This window comes from Callithrix jacchus, chromosome X, assembly GCF_049354715.1.
Source record: "Callithrix jacchus isolate 240 chromosome X, calJac240_pri, whole genome shotgun sequence".
Lineage (NCBI taxonomy): Eukaryota > Metazoa > Chordata > Mammalia > Primates > Cebidae > Callithrix > Callithrix jacchus.
In genome coordinates, this window is record NC_133524.1 from 17501 (window position 1) to 40851 (window position 23351).

The 23351-nt window shown below is 51.2% G+C and overlaps 2 long non-coding RNA genes and 1 pseudogene across 2 annotated transcripts in view; 1 reads left to right on the plus strand and 2 right to left on the minus strand.

Annotated features, from left to right (window-relative positions):
- LOC144581034 (uncharacterized) overlaps window positions 1–5295 on the minus strand; it is a 7387-nt gene extending 2092 nt beyond the window's left edge. The window contains exons 1-4 of the long non-coding RNA XR_013531564.1: window positions 3455–5295; window positions 2008–2210; window positions 1136–1245; window positions 1–929 (exon numbers count right to left, since the gene is read on the minus strand). The exon at window positions 1–929 is cut by the window's left edge and continues 2092 nt beyond it. This is a non-coding gene — a long non-coding RNA (uncharacterized LOC144581034). The remainder of the gene's footprint in view (window positions 930–1135; window positions 1246–2007; window positions 2211–3454) is intronic.
- Window positions 5296–6177: 882 nt separating this feature from the next.
- The window catches only part of LOC144581201 (uncharacterized), an 82792-nt gene continuing 65618 nt past the window's right edge, over window positions 6178–23351 (minus strand). The window contains exons 2-3 of the long non-coding RNA XR_013531757.1: window positions 8678–8830; window positions 6178–6712 (exon numbers count right to left, since the gene is read on the minus strand). This is a non-coding gene — a long non-coding RNA (uncharacterized LOC144581201). The remainder of the gene's footprint in view (window positions 6713–8677; window positions 8831–23351) is intronic.
- Window positions 14897–14994, plus strand: LOC144581262 (small nucleolar RNA U13; annotated as a pseudogene).

The following is a 23351-nucleotide window of genomic DNA, read 5'->3' on the forward strand; positions in this document are numbered from 1 at the left end:
TCACGCCTGTCATCCAGCACTTTGGGAGGCCGAGGGAGGTGGATCACCGGAGGTCAGAAATTCATGACCGGCCTGGACAACTTAGAAAAACATCGTCTCTACAAAAATACCTGCTGGTATTTTTGGGAGGTTGAGGGAGCAGTATTGCTTGAATCTGGGAGGTGAAAATTGCAGTGAGGTGAGATTGTGCCACTGCACTCCGGCCTGGGTAGATCATAAATAAGACATATAATTGACTCACAGTTCTACAGGCTGTACAAGCACAGCTCCAGCATCTGCTTGCCTTCTGGTGAGGCCTTGGGAAGCTTACGATCGTGGCAAAAATGGGAGTGTGTGCAAAGAGAGAGAGGAGAGGAAAGGCTCTTTATAAACAAACTGCTCTCAGTTGAACAAATAGAGCAAGAACTCACACTTCACCAAACGCAGGATGCTAAACCATCCATGAGGGATGTACACCCTCTAACAATAGTGAGATTTGGAGGAGACACACATCCAGGCTGTATCGGGCCTTAAATGATTTGTTTTGACTCTTAGCCCGCCAGATGGGGCACTTTACCGCACTGTGGAGGAGGGTCAGGGACACGAAGCTGCAGGCACAGAGGTGGATATAGGTGGCTGCCAGAGTGCAGGCAGGCTGGAGCTCCCGGGTGCCACAGGAGTCCTGAACACAAAGGCTAAGGAATGGTGCAGGCTCCATCTGAAATCAGAGCCCCCCAGTCACTGTCTCTAGCCTAGGCCTCTGCTCCATGCCAATCCCCAGGGTAGATTGGGGAAAGAGCTTGCTGTGCTCCAGGGCACAGGCTCACACTCACCACCCGGAAGCAATTCCCCAAGCTGGATGAGGGGTCCTGGAAGAAGGCCCAGTGGGCGGGGCTCTGTCCTGGGCAGGTCGGCTCAGGCTTCTCGGTGGCCCTGCAGTCACCATCCACCTGGTGGGACAGACGCAAGACTCATGCATGCAGCTGAACCATGTGGCTCCCCCACATACATTGGCCTTAGCGGGAGACTCCACCCAACCCTGGGTCTGCAAAGACCACTGCAGAGCAGGCAGGCCACCTGCCGCTCCTGGGACTCTGCAGTGAGCGGCCCTCAAGACACTCAGCCGGAGGGAAGAAAAGCAGGTGCACCTGCTCACCTGCCAGGCCGGGCTGAGCTCCTCCAGGCTGTGAGCCACAGAGCCGTCCGGCAACATCAGATCGGTGCCTGCTTCGTTGTTGCTGCTGTCCAGAAGGCCAGCGGATATGCCTGTGGGGAGGAGGAAAGATGAGGTGATCCTGAGAGCCCCTGATCCTCCCCCAGGGGTCCTGGATGAGAGATGAGCCTCAGGCACACGAAGGATTGGTAAAATCCCTCCACCCCAGACTCCCAGAGCTCTGGCCCCAAACCCTCATCAGAAGAAGGAGAGAAAGCACAGAGACTGAGGACAGCATGTGTCCCCCCATCCCCTCTCCACATCATCAGCACGAGTGGCCAGAATCCAGGCCTGCCCTTTGTGTTCTTTGGCAGAGGGACCACAGAAAGGCCAACTCCACCTTGGAGCCATATATCCAAGGGATGCGGGAAGAAAGCCTCGGCCTTGGTGCCAGCCTCTCAACCACAGTGGCTGCCTACAGCTCGGGGACCTGTTGCACTGGAAGCTGAGAATGGTGCATCCCGAACAGGATTTTGATGGTGGGCCAACTCTGCCAGGGCCCAGATTAACCGTGGTGCCACAGGTGCACATTCAGGCTGCAGATGCCGGTGACCATGTCACAGGACATGGAGACCCCGTCCTCACTGGCCGGCTCAATCCTGGGGACCTCCCTCCTTTTCATGGCAAAAGGCAGCCGGAGGTCTGGATGGCTATCCCGTGGCATGGAGGAGTTGTACAGCCTGTAGGCCTGTGGACCGGAGGAAGTGGGCGGGAGGGATGACCGACAGCCAGGGGACGAGCTTGAAAGTGCCATCCCCCAGGCAACCTGCCACAGGCATAGGTCTCCAGGGGAAGCTCGGGTCTCTCCTCCTCACCTAAAGGCTGGAGTAGATGAGGGTCACATGGTTCAGCTCCAAGGTCAGGGCCATGAGCCCCGAGCCTGTCCGACTCAGCATCCGTGAGAATGTGCTGTGAGCAAAGTCTTGGGCCAGGAGGATGCTGCTGCACTGGACGCTGAGGTCCCACACCCGGCCGTCAAAAGTCACCACGTGCTGGGCCCCGGCAACCAGGGCGTGGTCTGGGGAGAAGCAGCCACAAAGTCACGCTGAGTGGAGCCAGCTCCATCCACCGCAGTGGGAGCACGATGCCTGCTGGGTACCCCTATGCCTAGAGCCTTGGCTTAGCCTGCCCTGAGGCCAGGAGTCCCCCTCCCCTGGTGCGGCGGCCAGAGGCCCAATGATCCCCCACCAGCTTCAGGATGACGTGAGCTGAATGGCTATGGCCCGATTCAGCCCTAACGAGGAATGGAGTCCCCAGACCCGCTACAAAACTGCTGTGCTAAGTAACAAAGCCTGGCTCAGAGGCCACATAGTCATCCTTCTGTTTACATCGGATGTCCAGAGCAGGCACAGCCATGGACATAGCAGGCACACTGGTAGCTTTTAAAAACAATTGTGGTAAGGCATGCACAACTCTGAATAAACTGGAAGCCACTGAATCGTGCACTTAAAATTCACACATCGGCCGGGCACGGTGGTGCTAAGCCATCCCAGCACTTTGCGAGGCTGAGGAAGGAAGATCACTTGAACCCAGGAGGTCAAGGGTGCGGGGAGCCGAAAGCGCACCGCTGCACTCCAACCATGACAACAGAGTGAGACCTAGTCTCAAAAAAAAAAAATTATACAAGTCATCCATTTAATCTCAAGGAAGCTGCTCAAGTGGGGAAAAAACATTGACCATTTAAGTGGATGGCCAACGGTTACCTCAAACATGACACTGGTGTCCTGCAGACCAGCCCTGTTCACGGTAGGGAAGAGATGGCCTGTGAAGGAACAGGTCTGACCAGTCCGGCCAGTGTAGCCCCTGAGCTGTGCCTTGGGGGTGTTCGTGCCCATGGTGGGAAAGCACCATCCATAGTGCACAGCCAGACACCTGTTGGCCAGGGCCAGCATCCCAAAGGAGGCGCTACCAGCCCCGTGGTCAGCTGTCAGAACTGAGGGGCACAGAGAAGCCCATGGTCACACGCACAGGACTTCAAGACCAGGCTGTTTTTTTTTTTTTTTTTTTTTTTTTTTTTACAAGATCAGCGTGCTGCTAAGACCTGACTACACCCACGCTTCTATGGAGCCGTAGACTTCCATGTGAGTCGCACACCGATAAACCGCTACTTGCCAAGCCTGGGTACGGTGGCTCCCACACGGACATGAGGGGCTTCCTCGTGCATTAAAAACCATACATGCTCCTTACCCACGTGAGTAAGCCACGTGGTTACCTGCATTTCACAGTAAAGGAAGCTGAGTCCACGGATGTTAGCAGACTCACCTGAGCCACAGGCAAGCTTCTCGGGAGCCCAGAGCTCGTCATCCCAGCACCGCCCTTGGCTGCACTTCTGGGCAAGGTCATATAATCTGGAGAAAAGCAGGATGTGCAGCCTCAGCCCTAGTCCCATAGGACCTTGGGAAGTCCAATAAGCTCTGGGCCTAGCACGGTAATGCCACAGACCTCTGCAGGCTTCCCTGTGCCCCCACAGTCCCTGCCACTGCATGGCCCTGCTGTTGTGCCCACGGGGTGGGGGGCTCCCAGGGAGTAGGGTGGCACAGCCCGGGGCAGGACTCATGCCTCCAGAGACCCTGCAGCAGGCGGCATCTGAGCCGGTAGAACTCGGATGGCATGTTGGCCCTGGACAGGTGTCGGAGTGGCCACGGCAGCTTCTCCTCCATCAGGTAGCCAGTCCCCCACACCACATCGCCCCCAGGAAGCAGCGGCATCACCACCACTGAGTAGTTCCTAGAGGGAACCCGCAGGACAAGCTGCTGAGCCGTGCTTTCTTTGGCTGCAGAGGGGGAGCTCACAGGTCTGCAGGAAGAGCTCTGCCATGGACAGCATTGGGGTGCATCTTGGGGAGGGCTGTCCTTGTTCTAGAAAATCCCATAATGAGCTGGAGGAGCACAGAGGCTGGCATGACAGCGGAGGTGGTGGGTGACGCCGGGACAGAAACAAGCTGCCCTATTTTGATGACACAGATATCTTATGTCATGTCTGATCTGCCCCCTGGGTCTTGGGCAGCATGGGGACTCTGTGTGTGGATGCAAACAATAGGAGCTGGAAGGTGTAGGAAATTGTTTTGTTTTTTTGAGACAGAATCTCATTCTGTTTCCCAAGCTCGAGTATAGTGGTACGATCTCGATTCCCAGCTACCTCTGCCTCCTGGGTTTAAGTGATTCTCCTTTCTCAGCCTCCAGAGTAGCTGAAACTACATGCGCTCACTGCCATGCCTGGCTGATTTTTACATTTTTAGTAGAGTCAGTGTTTCCCCATGTTGGCTACGCTGGTCTCGAACTCCCGACCTCAAGTGATCTGCCCAAAGTGCTGAGATTACAGGCATAAGCTGGTGTGCCTGACCGACAGGTCTAGGCAATTTCTACAGTTGAGGGGAGGACTGGAACTTTCTCAATATGTAGAGTAGGGTCAAGCCTGTGAGATCTGAATGATCGGGGAGATCTCGGCTCATGTGGGGGTGGAGTGGGAAGAGAAATATTGCACACTCTGTTGTTGATGGGCCACTGAGGGGGACGGGCGGGTGGACTCGCTTACCTTTTAGGGAGCCCAGAGGCCCTGCAGCTGGGAGCGGGAAGCAGCTTCGACACCCTCACTGCAATTTAAATCCATTTTTTGGTATCCCAACGAGATTCCACTCACCGGGTAGGCGAATAACCAGGCAGGTGATTGTTCAACCAAGCCAAAGCCCCGCCCTGGGAGCTCTTCCCTTCCTCAGCCTACATTCTGACCGCAAGGTGGCAGGAGCGGGAACTTGTATTACGTGGAGCCTTTTCCCCATGATGTGGGTCCAGTCCCTATTCTACAGCTGGGGAAACTGAGGCACACAGAGCCGATGCAGAGATATCCCAGGAAGAGGCAGACCCAGAATCCAGATGCTCTGCAAGGCCACCGGCATGGAAGAAGGGGCGGCCCCCTTGCCTGTAGCCCGGTTCCTGGTGGGCATCACGGCTGTGAGGGAAAAGGATATTTGGTCCCCAGGCCCCTGCTCTAGACTGGGTTCCCCATTTCTATCCACCACCCCCGTGTTCTCAACACAGGGACAAAAGGGGCCTTTTGAAGTGAAAGGGTGACCACAGCCTTCCTAGGTCAGAGCAGAAGCCAGAGTCCTCCTCTCATCCCCTAGCCTTGGAACCTCCCAGTCACATCAGCCCCATCTCCTTGCTATTCAAACAGGACAGGCATGGTGGCTCATGCCCATAATCCCAGCACCGAGTCTCTGGAGCCCAGGATTCTGAGACCAGCCTGGGTAATACAGTGAAATCCCACCTCTACTAAAGATACAAAAATTAGCCGGATATGGTGGTGAATGCTTGTAATCCCAGCAACTTGGCAGGCTGAGGCAGGACAATCACTTGAATTTGAGAGACGTTGCAGTGAGCTGAGATCACACCACGGCACTCCAGCCTGGGTGACGGACAATGAGACTCCATCTCAAAAACAAACAGGCCAAGCACATCCCTCTCCCAGTCCTCTGTGCAGTGGAGCCCCCACCTGGAGCTCTCTTTCCACACTGGCCCCGTGGCTCTTGCTTGAACTGTACTTTCTCCTCAAAGCTGGCCATGGCCACACCATAGGATCCCCAGCTCACCGTCTCACCAATGTTCCATCTCAAGCATTTGCCACCTAAGGTATGGCTCAGTGGTGGTAAACGATGAGCGGTGGGCCACACCCAGCCTGTAGCCGGCTTCTGCACAGCCTGCAAGAAAGAAGGGCTTTTATGTGTTTCAAAGATTACATAACAGGTCGGGAGTAGTGGCTCATGCCTGTAATTCCAACACTTTAGAAGGCCAAAAGGGTTACATTACTGAAGGTCAGGAGTTTGAGACCAGCCTGGAGTGGCAAAACCCTGTCTACTAAAAACGCAAAAAATTAGCCAGGTGCAGTAGTGCACACACCTGTAGTCCCAGCAACCTGGAGGGCTGAGGCAGGAGAATCACTTGAACATAGGAGGCAGAGATTGCAATGAACTGAGATCACACAACTGAGACAAAGCAAGACTCCATTTAAAAAAAAAAGATGATTACAAAGCAAAAGCAAGGAAATGTGACAGAGCAGAATGGCCTGCTTAAGAGGTGATTCTCGGGCTTTCTGCAGGGAGCTGTGCATACTCTGCTGTAGATGATTTCTTGGGCTTCGTTTCTGTCTCTGAGTAAAACTGAGCTTCCTGAAGGCAGGGGTCATCTTTGCCCACTGCACTCTTCCGCAGCAGCTCCTAAAATCCTGCCTGCACTGGGACTGTGCTCACGAGGTCTCTCTGGAGTGAGGAAGAAACCCCAGTTTCCTCTCCTGTGCAATAAGGGGTGAAGAAGCCTCTGTGTAGGGCAGTCAAAGTAGTCAGTGAGTCAGAGCATGTTGAAGGGTTCAGCACTGCAACTGATACGTGGCAGGAACGCTGGATGCGACACCCCAAACCCAGCGTTTCCTGGCTGTGAGGCCATACAGGTCCAGCAGGGCTTTGCAGAGCCTCTTCAGTGCCCATGAGAACGTGGCCTCAGCGCAGGACAGCATCTGGTGGGCCACCTGGAAAGGGAGGGGACAGTGAGAACTGTCTCGGTCATCCTCAACTGCCAGCCACATCTCATCCTTGCTCTCACTCACCAGCTCCAGGGTGCCTTTCATGACCCCCAGGGTCAACCTGATAGGCCTGGGACCCTGGTTGCCTGGCATCCCGGGCACCCAGGCCTGTAGCCACCACATGGTCTCCTCTGCCCGTTCCCTCCACACCTCCTCCAGGGGCCGAAGCATCACTTCCAGGTAGGAGTCCTTCAGTGTGGCCAGGGGCCTTGCAACTGGCAGCCAACACCCACCATGAGGCCTCTGGGCAGCTCAGAGGCCCAGCCCAGGCCTCAAAGAGATAGGGCCTCTTCCTGGGATTAAGATGATGGCGGGAGTGGAGGAAAAGGAATAGAGCAGCAGGCACTGGAGATTGCGAGTGAGTTGTCACAGCAGACCCGAGCTGCCTCTGCATGACCTGCTCATAGCTTGTCTGGGAACTTGGACTGGGGGAGGGTTCCCACCAATCCTAGGAGTAATACGAGGTGCTCTGCATCTGAACTGTTTGTACAAACGTGGCTTATTCGAGACCCCTGCTTGCCTCCTAGGAGTCTGACACTGTGCTCTGAGCCGAGCAGCACCTGCCAATTAGGCAGCCACACCAAACACCCTGGGTGACATAGTGCTGGGACAGACAAGTGCGTCCCATGTGAAGGCACAGGGACTGGCAAACGATACTAGGTGTTGGCCGTGGTGCACACTAGACTCCACCCCGGCCCCCTTCCCTGTGCCAACACTCCTGCCTCCTCTCACTGTAGTCAATGACAGCTGTGAACAGCATAGTGTGCAGAGTCCTGAGCACTTTTTCAAATTCACTGCCCTGTGGGTGGCCATGGGACTCTGGCACAGCAGAGAGGCTATGGAGGTGACATTCAACAGCCAGTCAGAGAGACGCCAACCCTGACATTGGGCAAGGTCTTAGCCCCGGATGGTGGAGAGGTCAGAAGTTCCTAGTCCTGCCAGGAGGGCAGTTGGAACCAGGCAGCCGCCACTATGACTGCCTAATTTTGGTATTTTATTAGAGATAGGCTTTCACCATGTTGGCCAGTCTGGTCTTGAATTCCTGACCTCGTGATCCGCCTGCCTCAGCCTCACACAGTGCTGGAATTACAAGCGTGAGCCACTGTGACTGGCTTTTTTGTAAACTTATTATTTGTTTATTTTAGAGATAAGATCTCACTCTGTTGCCCAGGCTGGAGTACGGTGGCACATTCTTGACTCATTGCAACCTCTGCCTCCAGGGCTGAAGCAATCCTAGATGAATAGACATAAGACTGAAGCTGAAGTGCCAGCCCTGGATTCATTTCTATATGGCTATGCTATTGGAAGCAAGTTCATCTCTGGGGATGAGCTCAGGGTACTCACATCGCCACTTGCCAGACTCAGGTACTCTCTCTGGACATCCCACCTGGCCAGGGCACCCGCCTTGTGACTGAAAGCCAGGATCTGTGTGCAGTGGAGTGTGCGGCCCGGCCCAAGCCTGTAGGCGCCGTCTGAGCCGCTCTCTGTCTGCAGCCTCTGGCCAGTGCTGCACTGGTGCGCTGGCTGCTTTGCCTGAGCTGTGAGGATCGATCAAAGAACCCCTACCCTCCTCTGCCAGGCAGCCCTCCACCAGGGCTCCAAGAGGAGGAGGCCCAAGCCCAGCCTGGCCTCTGCCGTGTTCTCCCAGCCCTGTGGTCTGCTTCGCCCATCACTCCATTAAAACCTGTCGGTGGGGAGGTCTTAAGAGATGAATGAATGTCCCCTAAACAGACACACTTTTTTTTCTTTTTTCCTAATGAGAAGCTACTAAGTCCTACTCAGAGCCCACAGAATGACTGTTGGAAAATCCTGTGGTGACAGCGTATTTTAGCTCACAGAGCCACAGCCACAGGAACCGGGGAAGGCCCTGCCACCTCCACCTTCCCCGCAGCCAGGCATGCAGTGCCTTACCCAGGAGGCCATATGGGATACTCAGGGATTCGGTCCACAGCCAGCCCCGCTGCTGCAGCAGGCCAAGGGCATGCAGCCCTGACAGTCCTGACACGAACAGCTTGGCATCCAGGGCAGCCACTCATCATCCAGCCTCCTTCCTTTCCATCGGTGCTGCAGGGATAGAGAGCAGGCAAATGAAAGGATCAGCCCCCAGGTACCGACACCCCCAGCCCCAGGCAAAAAAAGGACTCAGGAATACCCCAGGGTCCTTGGGAATGGGGGATCCTTGAAGAGTCAACACCTGTGCCCTGCACAACAGCCCACAGACAGGCCTGATCGTGGCTCGCTGCAGCCTTGACCTCCAAGACTCAATCGATCCTTTCACCTCACCCTCCCAAGTAGCTGGTACTACAGACATGTGCCACCACCTTGGCTAACTTGTGTGTGTGTGCATGTGCATATATATATACACACCACTTTTTTTTTCTGTAGAAACAGGGGTCTCAGTATGTTTCCAAGGCTGGTCTTGAACTCCGGGGCTCAAGCAATTCTCTTGCCTTGGCTTCCCAAAGTTCTGGCATTATAGGTGTGGGGCACTGTGCTTGGACCAAGGATAAAGTAGAATGAGGCCGGCCAGAGTGAGTCATTCCTGTAATTCCAGCACTTTGGAAGGCCAAGGCAGGCAGATTTCCTGAGGTCAGGAGTTTCAGACTAGCCAGGCCGACATAGTAAAACACCGCCTCTACAGAAATACAAATAAATAAATAAATAACCAAGTATGGCAGGAGGCACCTGTAATCCCAGCTACTTGGGAGGCTGAGGCAGGAGAACCGCTTGAACCAAGGAGGCAGAGGCTGCGGTGAGCCAAGATTGCACCATTGCATCCAGTCCAAGCAACAGTGTGAGATTCTGTCTCAAAAAAAAAAAAAAAAAAAAGAAGTAGAATGAAACAAAATCAAATAGGACAGATGACAAAAGAATTAACTACACATCATGGGTCGTTAAATAAATTTCACCTTCTGAAGCTTCTGCGTCTGCAACACTGAAGGTCATCCAGAACAGACAGGTGGAAATGGGCCAGCTGTTATGACTCCCAAACACCCACGTGAGGTGGTCAACAGCCACCGCTCCGAGTGCCCCCAGCCCCAGCTCCTGTCCTTACCTTAGAATCTTTCAGAAAACATAAGCGGCACACCCTGGTGTCACCGCCCTGGCTCTGGCACAGTGCCAGCATCTGCTAAGCCTGTGTGTGTGTTTTAAATGCCCCGTGTATTTTAGGCCAATGTTTTACATATGTTTCTTATTGTGGGTGAGAATAAGAACAACCCAAAATCTGCTATTTTATGGTTTGTGGGGACAGCTGGAGGTTGTGGGAAGTTCTGGGGGCTCACACTGAGCCTGAGTCTGTCCTTAGATGGGATGTTGATATTGAGAAACTGAAGTGATGAAGATCATCAGGAGGCATTTGGCCCACACCCTAGCCTGGTCACGGAGGAGACAGGACACAGGGAGTTGCATCTCCTACCTGTCACATGGGCCTGCTCACTCAGCAGATGGCTCAGCGATGTGGAGAGGCCAGCTTGCTGCCCACCTGCTGTGTGAGGTTCCCTGTAAAGATGACGGGGCTGCCCCCATCACCAGTTTCATCTCCAGCTGTGCCTAAAACCACTCAGCCTTGCCGACCATGGGTGGCAGCAGGTCTCTCTAGCCCTGAAAAGGCCTTGGTGTCATCTGAAATGACAGGCTTGGACAGCAAGCCCAGCCATGATTACACAAGCTGAGACCAGAGAGAGGGCAGGAGATAGCCAAGCTAATGGCTTTCTATGCCGATTCTTCCGCAATTTTTAATTTTTCTTGAGACAGAGTCTCACTCTGTCACCCAGGCTGGAATGCAGTGGCAGGATTTAGGTACATTGCAATTTTCGCCTCCCGGGTTCAAATGATTCTCCTGCATCAGCCTTTCAAGTAGCTGGGATGACAGACGCACACCACAGTGCCCAGCTAATTTTTGTATTTTTAGTAGAGACTGGATTTTACCATGTTGGCGAGGCTGATCTCAAACTCCTGAGCCCAAGTGATCCGCCCACATTGGCCACCCAAAGTGCTGAGATTACAGGTGTGAACCACTATGCCCAGGCCTTCCCCAATTTTTTAAACTCCGGATTTCTCAAAATTAGAAACCTGTGTTATAAACACAGAGGACTCCTCTTCTCTCCTTGACAACCCCCTCATTGGATCCATCAGGAACTCAGTCGACCGTCGCTATGGAATGTGACTAGAGTCTACCTCATCTGCCACCTACGCTGCACACCAGCTCCAGCCCTGGTTATTGAATCTGTCTGACTGCAACATCCTCCTGGCTCTTCCAGCTCCCATCCCGCTGGCAACGGATCTCCACTTGCAGACCAGACACGTCCGATGATGGCATATAGCGTTTTTTACTGTACAATCCAAAGTCCTTGAGGCCCGTGAAGCCAGAATTTTGTTGGTCACTGGTGCAGACATTGGCAGGCGGGCCACAGGAACAGCTCACTACACTCCAAGGCTCCACATGAGAGATCCTCTAGGAAAGCCACGAGCAACTACAAATACCGCGTTTGATGGCCCTGCCAACCTGCAGACACACCTCACACACCCCTCTGATAGCCACTAGCTAGTCAGTTCACCCAAAAGATGTCAAAAAAATACTAGCTATTATCAGACCGTCACTACTTAATGCTGTATTTCCCTGATCCCCACCGACGTATGTGCAGATGTGTGTGGACGAATGTGTATGCATCTGTGTACAGATTTATCTGTACATGGATGTGTGTAGATGTGTATGTATACAGCTATACCAAAATACACAGATAGGTGTGTATGAATGTGTGGATATGGATTGTGTGTACAGTGATGTGTACATGAAGGTGTCTATATGTAGACATGTGTATGAATGTGTGGGTGTACAGACGTGTGTGTGGATGTAAAGACATGTATATATAGGGATGTGTGTATATGAATGTATGTGTACAGATATGTCTACATGTGGATGTAGATGCTTGCAGCTCTTCCTGCTGACAGGCACCTCCTAGCGCTGGCTTTCTCCAGTATGTATCAGAAGCTGTGCGGTGGTGTCAGAGCTTCCTCAGGGTGCGGGTGAACTGGGTGAGCACAGAATTTCTCTCCCAAACCACGACGTTTTGCAGTTAAAGACAACGCTAGTCACAAATGCGTCAGGTCAGCAGGCATAAACTGGGGCTCTGCAGGCAACCCAGGACACAACCCCCACACACCAGGGTAGGGGGTGCCAAACAGAACGCTTCCAACATCAACCTTAAATCCCACAAACTCTAAGGTTGAACACGAGCCTCGAACCCCTGGGCCCAGGGATTCGAGGTTGAACCCAAGCTCTGGCACTTTGTATTCATGAGCTCATCTGCCTCAGTTTCCTCATCTTAAATGGGGTTACAAAGAGGACTTGAAGAACAGACTTCCTCTCTGCTGGAACAGGCTCCAGAAAGTTGGAGTGCTGGCTGTTACTGTAATTTTGATGAGTCTGGGGCAGATGGAAGTAGAATTTCTCCAAAGGCAAATAAACATTTCGAGGCTTCAGGCAGCTCTATAGAGAGTGGCAGGAAGGTCTGAGGGGAGGTACGGGCAATCTGTGCTTGGATATGTAGCAAATAACAAGACGTTCAAAGGCCCCTGGGAGTTCTGGAAATGAGGTAGAAGTCTCAGCCATCAGACAGCTGGGGCTGTAGGAGGACGACGGCTCTCCCCTGACATGAGTCTTCACCCAGACTGATGGCACAGGTGCAAGTGGAGAGAGTATTTATGCAGCAAGACATCCAGCTCGGCTTCAGATGCTACACTCCAGGCCCCAGAGAAGACACTGAAAACTGAGGCAGAATCGGTGATCCTATGCTGAACGTGCCCAGTGGTCATGCCCGGCGAGATCCAGTCTAAAGCTGCTATTTGTACCTGGCTGGAGTGCGGCGGCACGATCTCGACTCACTGCAACATCCTCTTTCCAGATTCAAACAATTCGCATGCCTCGGCCTCCTGAGAAGCTGGCCCTACAGGCGTGCACCACCACGCTCATGTAAGTTTTGTATTTTTGGTAGAGGCAGAGTTTCACCTTCCTGGCCGGCCTGGGCCCAAATTCCTGACTTCATGTGATCCTTCCGCCTTGCCTCACAACATTCGTACACTTTTTGAAGTCACGGATCTGCCTGAAAAGGGGATAGAAGTTTTAAATCTCCCCGGGATGGAGGAGGCAGACACAAAATTTCAACACAAGGACAAGAGCTTCAAGTGACTAAGTTCTATCCAGGTACCTTTTGGTAAGATCTCTTGAAAAGCACCTACAAAGATAAAAACGAGCCTGAACAATATAGTAAGACCCATCTCCACTAAAAAGAAAATAAAAATATAGAAAGGCATGGGGGCACAGGTTTTAGTCTCTGCTACTTGGGAGGCTGAGGAAAGAGGATCCCTTGGGCCCAGGGGTTCAAGGCTGCAGTGAATTAGAATTATGCCATTAAATACAAGACCTTGTAGAAGAAAGAGAAAAGTGTGGGAGAGAAAAAGGAGGAGGATGAGAGGGGGAAAGGGAAGAAAAAAGTAGGAAGAGGGAATAGTGAGAGGGAAAGAAAGAAAAGAAAAGAAAAAAAAGAAAGAAAGAAAATAGAAAAGAAATGAGAAAAACATATAAACCTTCTGGCCAGGGAATTCCACTGTTAAAAATTTACTCTGTGAGAGAATGGTGTTCTCGACAGAATAATTTTAACAGAAAACCTGGGAAAAACTCAAGAGCACTTCATTATGAAACTAGCTGAATACATTCCATTCCATGGACTATTACATGGTCATTTCCACTACACGGGAGATGCTGATTTTATTAGGTACATATATTAACTCCACGTGCTGATTGTGTGCATAGATCATCTCGGAAAAGAATCACCAAAGGAACCGTAACAGTGGTTGGCTTCGAGGAGGGGCGGGAGAGCGGCTTTAAGGCTGCACCAACACCAACTGATAGAACTTTTTGCAATAAAGACCATATTTCCGGGCCATCTGCGGCTGTGGAGCACTTGAAATGTGGCCCACGCAGCCAAAGAACCAAATCTTTCATTTTCTTAAATGTTAATTTATTTAGATTTTTTTTTCTTTTTTGAGATGGAGTCTCGCTCCGTTGCCCAGGCTGAACTGAAGTTGCATGATCTTGGCTAACCGCAACCTCTGTCCCCGAGGTTCAAGCACTTCTTTTGCCTCAGCTTCCAAAGTAGATAGGGTTATATGGACTCACCGCCACATCCTGTTGCTTTCTGTGTTTTTAGTATAGATGGGGTTTCACCATGTTGGTCAGGCTGCTCTCAAACTCCTGACCTCAGGTAAGCCACCCGACTCGGCCTCCTAAAATGCTGGGATTACAGGCATGAGCCACCGTATCCAGCCTCACATAGATTTCATAAACACATATGCCACAAGCTGCCATATGGGAGACTCGGTTCTATACTCTTTCATAGTTTTTGAACTTTGAATCATTTAAATGCATGGCCTATTTTTTTGAGTTGTAGCACTTAATAGAATAGTATTTAGATTGTATTAATCTAAATAAAATCTACCATAGAATTTAGATTGTACCAGTGAATGCTAATATATAAAAAATTTGCCAAGGTGTATGTGTGTGTGTGTGTGTGTGTGTGTGTGTTCATGTACACGTTTATATGTATGTATATTTCACTTTTATTGAGTTAGTCTAGCTCTGCCACCCAGTCTGGAGTGTGGTAGTATGAATCTGGCTCACTGCAACCTCTGCCTCTAGGGTTCAAGTGGTTCTCCCGCCTAAGCTTCCCGAGTAACTGGGATTACAGGTACGCACCACCACATCCAGCTCATTTTTGTATTTTTAGTAGAGAAGGCGTTACACCATGTGGGCCGGGCTGGTCTTGAACTCCTGATCTCAAGAGATCCACCTGCCTTGGCCTCCCAAAGTACTGAGGATTACAGGCATGAGCCAGCATGCACAGATAAAAAGATGTGTTTTTTGAGAAAAATGAACAACATACAAACAAAAAATAGGGAAAAGCTGGGGGTGGTGGCTCATTCCTATAATCCTAGCTCTTTGGGAGGCTGAGGTGCGAAGATCGCTGGAGTCCAGGAGGTTAAGGCTGCGGTGACCCATGATTGCACCACTGCCCTCCAGCATGAGTATTGCAGCAAGACCCTGCCTCAAGAAAAACTAAAATTTTAAAAAACCAAAACCTAAGCATGACAATTGGGTTATCAGGCTTTTTTATTATATGTGCCATTCTCAAACCTTGTTACGGTATCATCACATCACTCATCCGACACTAAAAAATAAAAAATAAAACCCAGAAACTCAAACTAAAAATATTTGCAAATCTATAGTGTTATGCGTTGTGCTCTGTCTCCCCGAAAGACGCTGAAGCCCTATGCCGCAGGGTCTGTGGATGCGACCTTATTTGGAAATAGCCTCTTCACATGTGATCGAGCTAAGCTGAGGTAATGAGGGTGAATTCTAATCCAGTGTGCCTGGTGTCCTTATAAAAAGGGGATGTGTGGACAAAGACACCTACAAAGGGAAGACGGTTTCAAGACAGAGACAGAAGACCACCTGCAAGCCAAGGAACTCTGGAGGCTCTGAGAATCCATGAGCGAGACCTGGGACAGACCTCTCTCACAGCCTTCAGAGAAAAAACAAACAATAAAAAATCCCTTGATTTCAGACCCCTGGTCTCCAGAACTGTGAGAATAAATCTCTGTGGTTGAAGCCACACAGTTTAGGGTACTTTGTTAAGGCAGCGCTGGGAAATGAATGCAGAGTTCTTGGGGCACGCATCAACACTTCTGAAGGAAATGTAAGACGTGCAATGCTTGAACTTACAATTCATACCTTTCTCTACTCTGAATTCTTTTTTTTGAGAGGCAGGGTCTCACTCTGTCACCCAGGCTGGAGTGCAGTGGCACAAGCATGGATCACTGCAGCCTCCAGTTCCTGGGCTGCAGCAATCCTCTTGCCTCAGCCTCCTGAGTAGCTGAGACTATGGGCACATGCCACTGTGCACAATTTTTAAAAAATGTTTTGTAGAGATGGGGTCATGCTATGTTGCCCAGGTTTACCTGGAACTCCTAGCCTCAAGTGATCTTTCCATCTTGGCCTCCAAAATTCTGGAATTATAGGTATAAGCCATTGTAACTGGCTTGCCTTTTAAAAAACAAAAAGAAAAACAAAACCAGAATCTTCATATATTGCCCAGGCTGGAGTCCAGGGACATGATCTTGGCTCACTGCAACCTCCACCTCCTCGGTTCAAGCAATTCTTTTGCCTCAGCCTCCCGAGTAAGTCAGCTTATAGTCTCCTACCACCACACCTAGCTAATTTATGTATTTTTATTACAGGCGAGGTTTCACCTGTGGGCCGGGCTGGTCTCGAACTGCTGACTTCAGGTGATCCGCCCACTTCAGCCTCCCAAAATGCTATGATGGTGGCTCACTGCAACCTCCACTCCTGGGTTCAAGCAATGCTCCTGCCTCAGCCTCCCAAGTAGCTGGGATGACAGGTTCCTGCCACCATGCCAGTTTTTGTACCTTTAGCAGAGACGGTGTTTCACCATGTTGGCCAGGCTGATCTTGAACCCCCGACATCAGGTGATCCGACTGCTTCAGCCTCCCAAAAGGATAGGATATCAGGCATGTGCCACTGTGCCCGGCCCACTTCTGTTATTATTACAGTGTAATATATAATGAAATATTTACACAACTCACCGTAACGTAAAATTAGTGGGAGCCCTGAGCTTGTTTTCCTGAAACTAGAGCATCCCTTCTGAAGGTGACGGGAGACATTGACAGATAAACAGGCATTGGATTCTCATAAGGGGCATGCAGTCCAGCTCCCTCGCATGTGCTGCTTACGGTAGGGTTTGCATTCCTATGAGACTCTAACGACGCCACCGATCTGACAGAAGGTGGAGCTCAGGTGGTGATGCCAGAAATAAGGAGCGGCTGTGAACACAGATAAAGCCTCCCTAGCCCGTTCGCTGCTCACCTGCTGTGCTGCCTGCCCAGTTCCCAACAGGTGAGATGGGCACGGTGGCTCGCGCCTGTAATCCCAGCACACTGGGAGACTGAGGCAGGTGGATCACCTGAGGTTGGGAGTTCGAGACCAACCTGACCAACATAGAGACACCCTGTCTCTACTACAAATACAAAAATTAGCCTGTCATGGTGGCTCATACCTGTAATCACAGCTACTTGGGAGTCTGAGGCAGGAAACTGGCTTGAATCTGGGAGACAGAGGTTGCAGAGAGTCAAGATCATGCCATTGCATTCCAGCCTGGGCAACAAGAGCAAAACTCCCTGTCAAATTAAAAAAAAAAAAAAGCCCGGGTGCAATGGCTCACACTTGCAATCCCAGCACTCTGGGAGAATGAGGAGGGCAAATCACCTGAAGTAAGGCGTTTGGGACCAGACTGGCCAACATGGTGAAACCCTGTCTCTACTAAAAATACAAAAATTAGCCAGGTGTGGTGGTACATGCCTGTAATCCCAGCTACTCAGGAGGCTGAGGCAGAAGAATTACTTGAGCCTCGGAGATGGAGGTTACATTTACCTGAGATAGCACCGCTGCACACACTGAGACTCTGTCTCAAAAAGAGAGAGAGAGAAAAAAAAAAAAAAGAAAAACAAAAACAGGCTACTGGTACAGATCCGTGGCCAGGAGGGTTGGGGACCCAAGCTGTAGACAATATGTAATGATCAAATCGGGGTAACTGAGACAGTCATCACCTCAAATATTTATCTTTTGTTTTGGGAATAAGAAAATTCTTCTCTTCTAGCTATCTTGAAATATTCAAATAAATTCTCGTTCACTGTAATTTCCCTTGTGCACTATTGATTACTGTAACATATTCCTTCTATCTAGGCCTTCTGGTCTTTCATTCATTCTTTTTTAAAATTATTTTCATTTATTTCTGAGACACTCTCTCTCTTTCTGCCAGGCTACAGTGCAGTGACATGGTCTCGACTCAATGTAACCTTCATCTCCTGGGTACAGGCAATTCTCCTGTCTCAGCCTCCTGAGTAGCTGGGATTACAGGCGTGCATCAGTATTCCTAGCTAACTTTTTTTATTTTTAGTAGAGATGGGGTTTCACCATGTTGTCCAGGCAGGTCTCGAATCCCTGACCTCAAGCAATCCACCCACCTCAGCCTCCCAAAGTGCTAGGATTACAGGCGTGAGCCACAGCACCCGGCCATTTATTATTCTTACATTCATTCATTCTATGAATAACTACTTCCTGGTTATCATATACCTGACAGGGTTCCGGGCTCTGGGCAAACAGCAATGAGCAAAACAAAGTTGCTGCTCTCTTAATGGATCCATCATTCTAATGAGGGGGAAAGAGACAGGCGATCCATAAACAAACCATTAACACAGACAGCACATCAGGTGGAGAGTGCTATGAAGAATAAAAACTAAAGCAGGTATGGCCAGGTGCGGTGGCTCCCATCTGTAATCCCAGCACTTTGGGAGGCTGAGGAGGATGGATCCCCTGAGGTTAGGAGTTCAAGACCAGTCTGGCCGACATGGTGAAATGCCATCTCTACTAAAGGTACAAAAAAGATAATTACCTAGGTGTGGTGGCAACTGCCTGTAATCCTAGCTACTCAGGAGGGTGAGGTGGGAGGATTGTTTGAACTTGGGAGGTGAAGGTTGCAGTGAGCCGACATTGCGTCACTGCACTCCAGCCCGGGGAACAGAGCAAGACTCTATCTTCAAAAATAAAAAAGTAAAGAGAAATCGGGTGCAGGTTAGAGTGCACTAGCACAAGCAGGGGTGCTCAGGTGCTGGTGAAGGTGGTCAGGAAAGGCCTCTCTGTGAAGGTGATAGACATGAGGGCTGAGCCTGGCGACTCCTGAAGAGAGCAGCATGGGAGGGCCCTAGGTATTGGTCCCATTTGTGATCCTTTTGTTTTGTTTGGTTTGGTTTTTGACACAAAGTCTTGCTCCGTCACCCAGGCTGGAGTGAAGTGGCACAATCTGGGGCCACTGCAACCTCCACCAACTGGGTTCAAGGCACCTCAGCCTCCCAAAGAGCTCGGATGGCAGGCGTGAGTCACTGTGCCTTGCCTATGCATCAACATGTTTAAATTCTTCTGAAAGTTGTGCTTTAGGAAGAGTGTTCTGACAGCAATCAGAAATAAATGACAGAACGGCAGAACAAGAATCACGTCAGTGACAGGGTGGCTATGGACATTTGTTGGCCAGCAGCAAGAAAGCCACTCATACCCTGGATTCTACCTCTGCAGCCTGTCTGCACCTGAACTCTCCTCCCCACATCAGTGGAAGCCTAGAACTCTAAGAAGAGCAGACCTCAACAGCCGCTGTTACCTTCACCAGAATGATGGAATTAATTCATTCACACAGAAGATAGCAGAAACCCGGTGAGAACAGGATCCAGAATGTGTGGGTTTTGATGGACAGGGTGGTAGGATCAGGGAGGCTCCACTACCTCACCTCCTGAGGCCCACACTCCTTCCCCAGTCCTGCTCATCATAGAGACTAGAGTGACATGACCAGAAATGTAGACGCTTGGAAAGACACCAGCGACATAAAGAAGAGGAGGCCAGAGGTCCACAAGGTACACAGATCCTGGCCTCGGATGCCCAGGACTCTGTCCAGAAAGTCTCCCTCCCAGCCATGGAACTTGATGGTCCTCGAGTTCCTGAGGATAGAGCTGGTGAATCGGGCCCACAAGTCCTTCTGCCTCGTTTGCTCTCCTGGGATTGGAGGGAAGAGAGAGATGAAGACACAGCTGGTCCGGAATTCTGCCCTGCACCCTGACAGTCACCGTGCAGCAAATCCCGCTGATCCTTCCTACTGCTTCCCAAAGCTGTCTGTCTCTCCGCATCTCTGACCCTCAGTCCTGATCCATCCACCATCATCCTGTGCCTGGATTCCTGCAGGAGCTGACCCAGGACCACTGCCACAGAAAGGAGGCTTCTGGTGCCCAGAGAACAGAGGCTGCCCCTGAGCCCACCTGGGTATGGCACCATCAGGAAGGCTACCTGGAGGTGAGTAATGCCTGAGCTACATCTTTCTTCCTTTTACATTTTTGGTGGAGTTGTGGGGTCTCACTCTGTTGCCCAGGCTGGCCTCAAGCTCTTGGGCTCAAGTGACCCTCTGCCCCTGGCCTACTAAAGTACTGGGATTACAACCTGAGCTACATGTTAAATGGCCAGGAGGTGGGTTCTGGGCAGGCAGAGGATGAGGGCATGGAGCCGGGAAGAGGGATTGAAGGCTCTGAGACAGGGGACAACAAACACCTAGGCAGAGGGAGCAGCATGACTGAGAGGACACTCGGTGTGGCCAGAGGAGTACATGCGCGGCGTCACTTGGCACTTTAGGGTCAGGCAGGAGTTCGGGGTCTGTGCTTAACCGGGGAGGGGCATCATCAGAAGGTAGCTGCCTGGAGAAGGTATTTTGTTATTTCTTGAGATGGAGTCTTGCTTTGTTACCAGCCTGGAGTGCAGTGGCGCGATCTTGGCTCACTGTGATCTCTGCCTCCTGGGTTCGAGTGATTCTCCTGCCTGACATTCTGGAGTAGCTAAGATTATAGGTGCCTGCCACGATGCTCAGCTAATCTTTGTATTTTTTAAGATGGATGGCATTTTGCCATGTTGACCAGTCTGGTTTAGAACTCCTGAACTCAGGTGATCCACCTGTTTCGAACTCCCAAACTGCTGGGATTAGAGGCATGAGTCACTGTGCTCGGAGGAGGCCATGCAGGAGGCTGGCCAAATGACAGATAATTGGGACAGCTGGGCCTAGAGAGAAAATAAGTTCCTTCCCTTTATCCCCCTTCCACCTTTCTTTTCTTCCCTACTCCTTTCTTCTGCTCTCCTGCCTTGCTTTCTACCCTCTTTTTCCACCTCCCTCCTCCCTTTCTTCCTTGCCTCCATCATTCCTTCTCTTCCTCTTTCAACTCTTTCCTTCCCTCCATCTGTCCTCCCCTTTCCTATCTTTCCTTCCCTCCCTCCTTTTCACTCCTCCCCTCCCTCCTTTCTCCCCATCCCTCCCTTCTTCCCTTCCTCTTTCCTACCCTTCTCCCCTCCCTCCCTTCTTCCGTAGTTCTCAAACACTTGTCCAGCACCTTCTGCATGCAGAGCACTAACTAGATACTGAATCTGCCACAAAGAGTGTGCTGTGCTGCCGTGGAGCTTCTAGTCTAAGGAGAGCAAGGCCATTGGCCCCTTCCGGGTGCTTCTTGAAGGGCCCTTTAGGAAGTGGGAAGTGCTGGAGAACAGCAAAAATGAACCCAAAACAGGCCAAGGAAGAGAGATGCTGAAAGGAGAGGGATGGGCGGGGCGTGTCCTTGCTGAACGATGGTGAGGAAGGTGGACCTGACTGCAGGGGGTGCTGGAGGGGACAAGAGTCTTCTAGAGTGAGGGTGGTCCAGGCGGAGAGCAGCTAAAGCAGATGCCTGGAGAGATGTGTGAACATCGGGCAGGTGTGAGGATGGGGTAGGTGGGAAAGGGAGGGAGACGGGTGGAAGGTGAGGCTGGAGTCAATGAGGCAGCTCAGGGAGGGCCAGGTGGGCCACTGTGGGGCCTTTGGCTCAGACTGAGGAAAATGGGGCTGCTGTAGGTCTGAGCAGAGGAGGGTGTGATGAATTCAGCTCACACAGGTCTCCTGTGGCTGGAAGTGGAGAGAGGCTGGGGCGGAAGTAAGGAGTGAGCCAGGGCCTTGCTGCTGGATGCATTTTTCAGATGACGCCAAGCAAATCTGCTGACTGATGGGGTGCAGGAGAAAAAGGCATTGATCTGACCCAGGGCCTGGGGTCTGAACACTGGAGGGAAGAGCCGCCGTCCGATGCGATGGGGAAGGAGAGGGGCAGGTCTGCACGATGGGCAACTCGCAGAGACAAGAACAAAGCCAGACCCGCCGGATCCCACTCAGCTCTGCCCTCCCCATCGCCCACACCAGGGCCTGTGTCTTCCTCCCTACTTCCTGCCTGGTCCGTCTTTTCCCCCAAAAGCCGAACCTGAAAGTGATTCCTCTTCTTGCTGATAAAGAAACTCAGAGGCAGGTGGCTCAGGAAGACGGCGATGGTGGAGGGACCCAGGAGCTAGGCACGGAGGGGACAGAACCTCAGGAGATCCCGGGGAGCCCAGCTGCCAGAGGGGTGTGAACCACAGCGGCTCCATCTTGAATAGGAGATGCGTAAAAGGAGGCTGAGACCTACTGGGTTTCATTTCCAGGCAGTGAAGGCATTCTGAGTCACAGGATGAGACAGGAGGGCAGCACAGGATACAGGTCACAGAGACCTTGTCCGTAAAACAGGCTGCAGTAAAGAAGCCAGTCCAAGACCCACCGAAACCAAGATGATGACCAGAGTGACCTCTGCTCATCCTCACTCCTACATTTGCCACCAGCGCCATGACAGTTTAAAAATGCCATGGCAACATCAGAAAGTTTCCCTATAAGATCTATAAAAGGGGAGTCATGAATAGTCTAGCCCTCATTTAGCATGTCAGGAAGAAATGACCCTAAAGATGGGCACCAGCGCCCTCTGGGCTGCTCTATGGAGTAGCTATTTCATCTTCATCTTCTTAAAAAACTTGCTTTTTAAGGAAAGAATAAACTTACACTGTGGCTCACATTTGTAATCTCAGCACTTTGGGAGGCTGAGGCAGGTGGATCACCTGGGGTCAAGAGTTCTAGATCAGCCTGGCCAACATGGTGAAATGCTATCTCTACTAGAAATATAAAAATTAGCCAGGTGTGGTGACATGCACCTGTGATCCCAGTTACTCAGGAGGCTGAAGCAGGAAAATCTCTCGAACCCGGGAGGCGTAGGTCGTACTGAGCCAAGATCACACCGCTACTCTCTATCTAGCCTGGGCAACAAAGACTCCATCTCAAAACCAAAACAAAACAACAAAAAAAGCAAACAAACAAACAATTGTGCTTTCACTTTACAGACTCATGCTGAATGGCTTCTTACACGAGATCCGAGGACCCTCCCTTGTGGTCTGGATCGGGTCCCCTTTTCTGTAACACAGCTGCAGATCCTGAAGAGGGTCAGACTTGGATCCTAAGATGCGGAGTCAAGGAATGTGATAAGGACAGCCACCGGGTCCCAGGGATCTGGGCTCATGGGGGTCTGCTGGGTCAGGAGGCGCCTGCTGAAGACGGAGTCCGTCAATGTCAGGGAGGGGAACCACCCACTTACACGATGGGGAGAGAGTCATATTCAAGAAAGAACATGCACACACACGAGTGGGACTGGGAGCTGTTCCTGGCCACAACAGTGAAGTTGAGACCTCTGGAATAAGGACTGGGTTCAAATCCTGACTCTGAGGATTGTGAGGGTGGCTTTGGGGCAAGTCCCCTCCCTAACGTGCAGTTCCCTTGTCTGCAAAATGGGAAAGAGTTGCCCTCATTTTGCATGTTTGCTTATTACGTTTAAGTATCTTTCTAATCTTCATTTTACCCTCACAAGGGTTGTAAGACTTAGCAAATCATCGTACAGATGCCCAGTTACCTTTGAAGACAAAAAGTAAATAAAGTTTTAGTTTAAGTCTTGTGCATTATTTGAGACATACACTGAGAGTTTGAAACTCTCACTTGACTGGATGTCCTGTGTTTTCTCTGGCAACCCTGCTCCCTACCAACGTGGTGCTTTT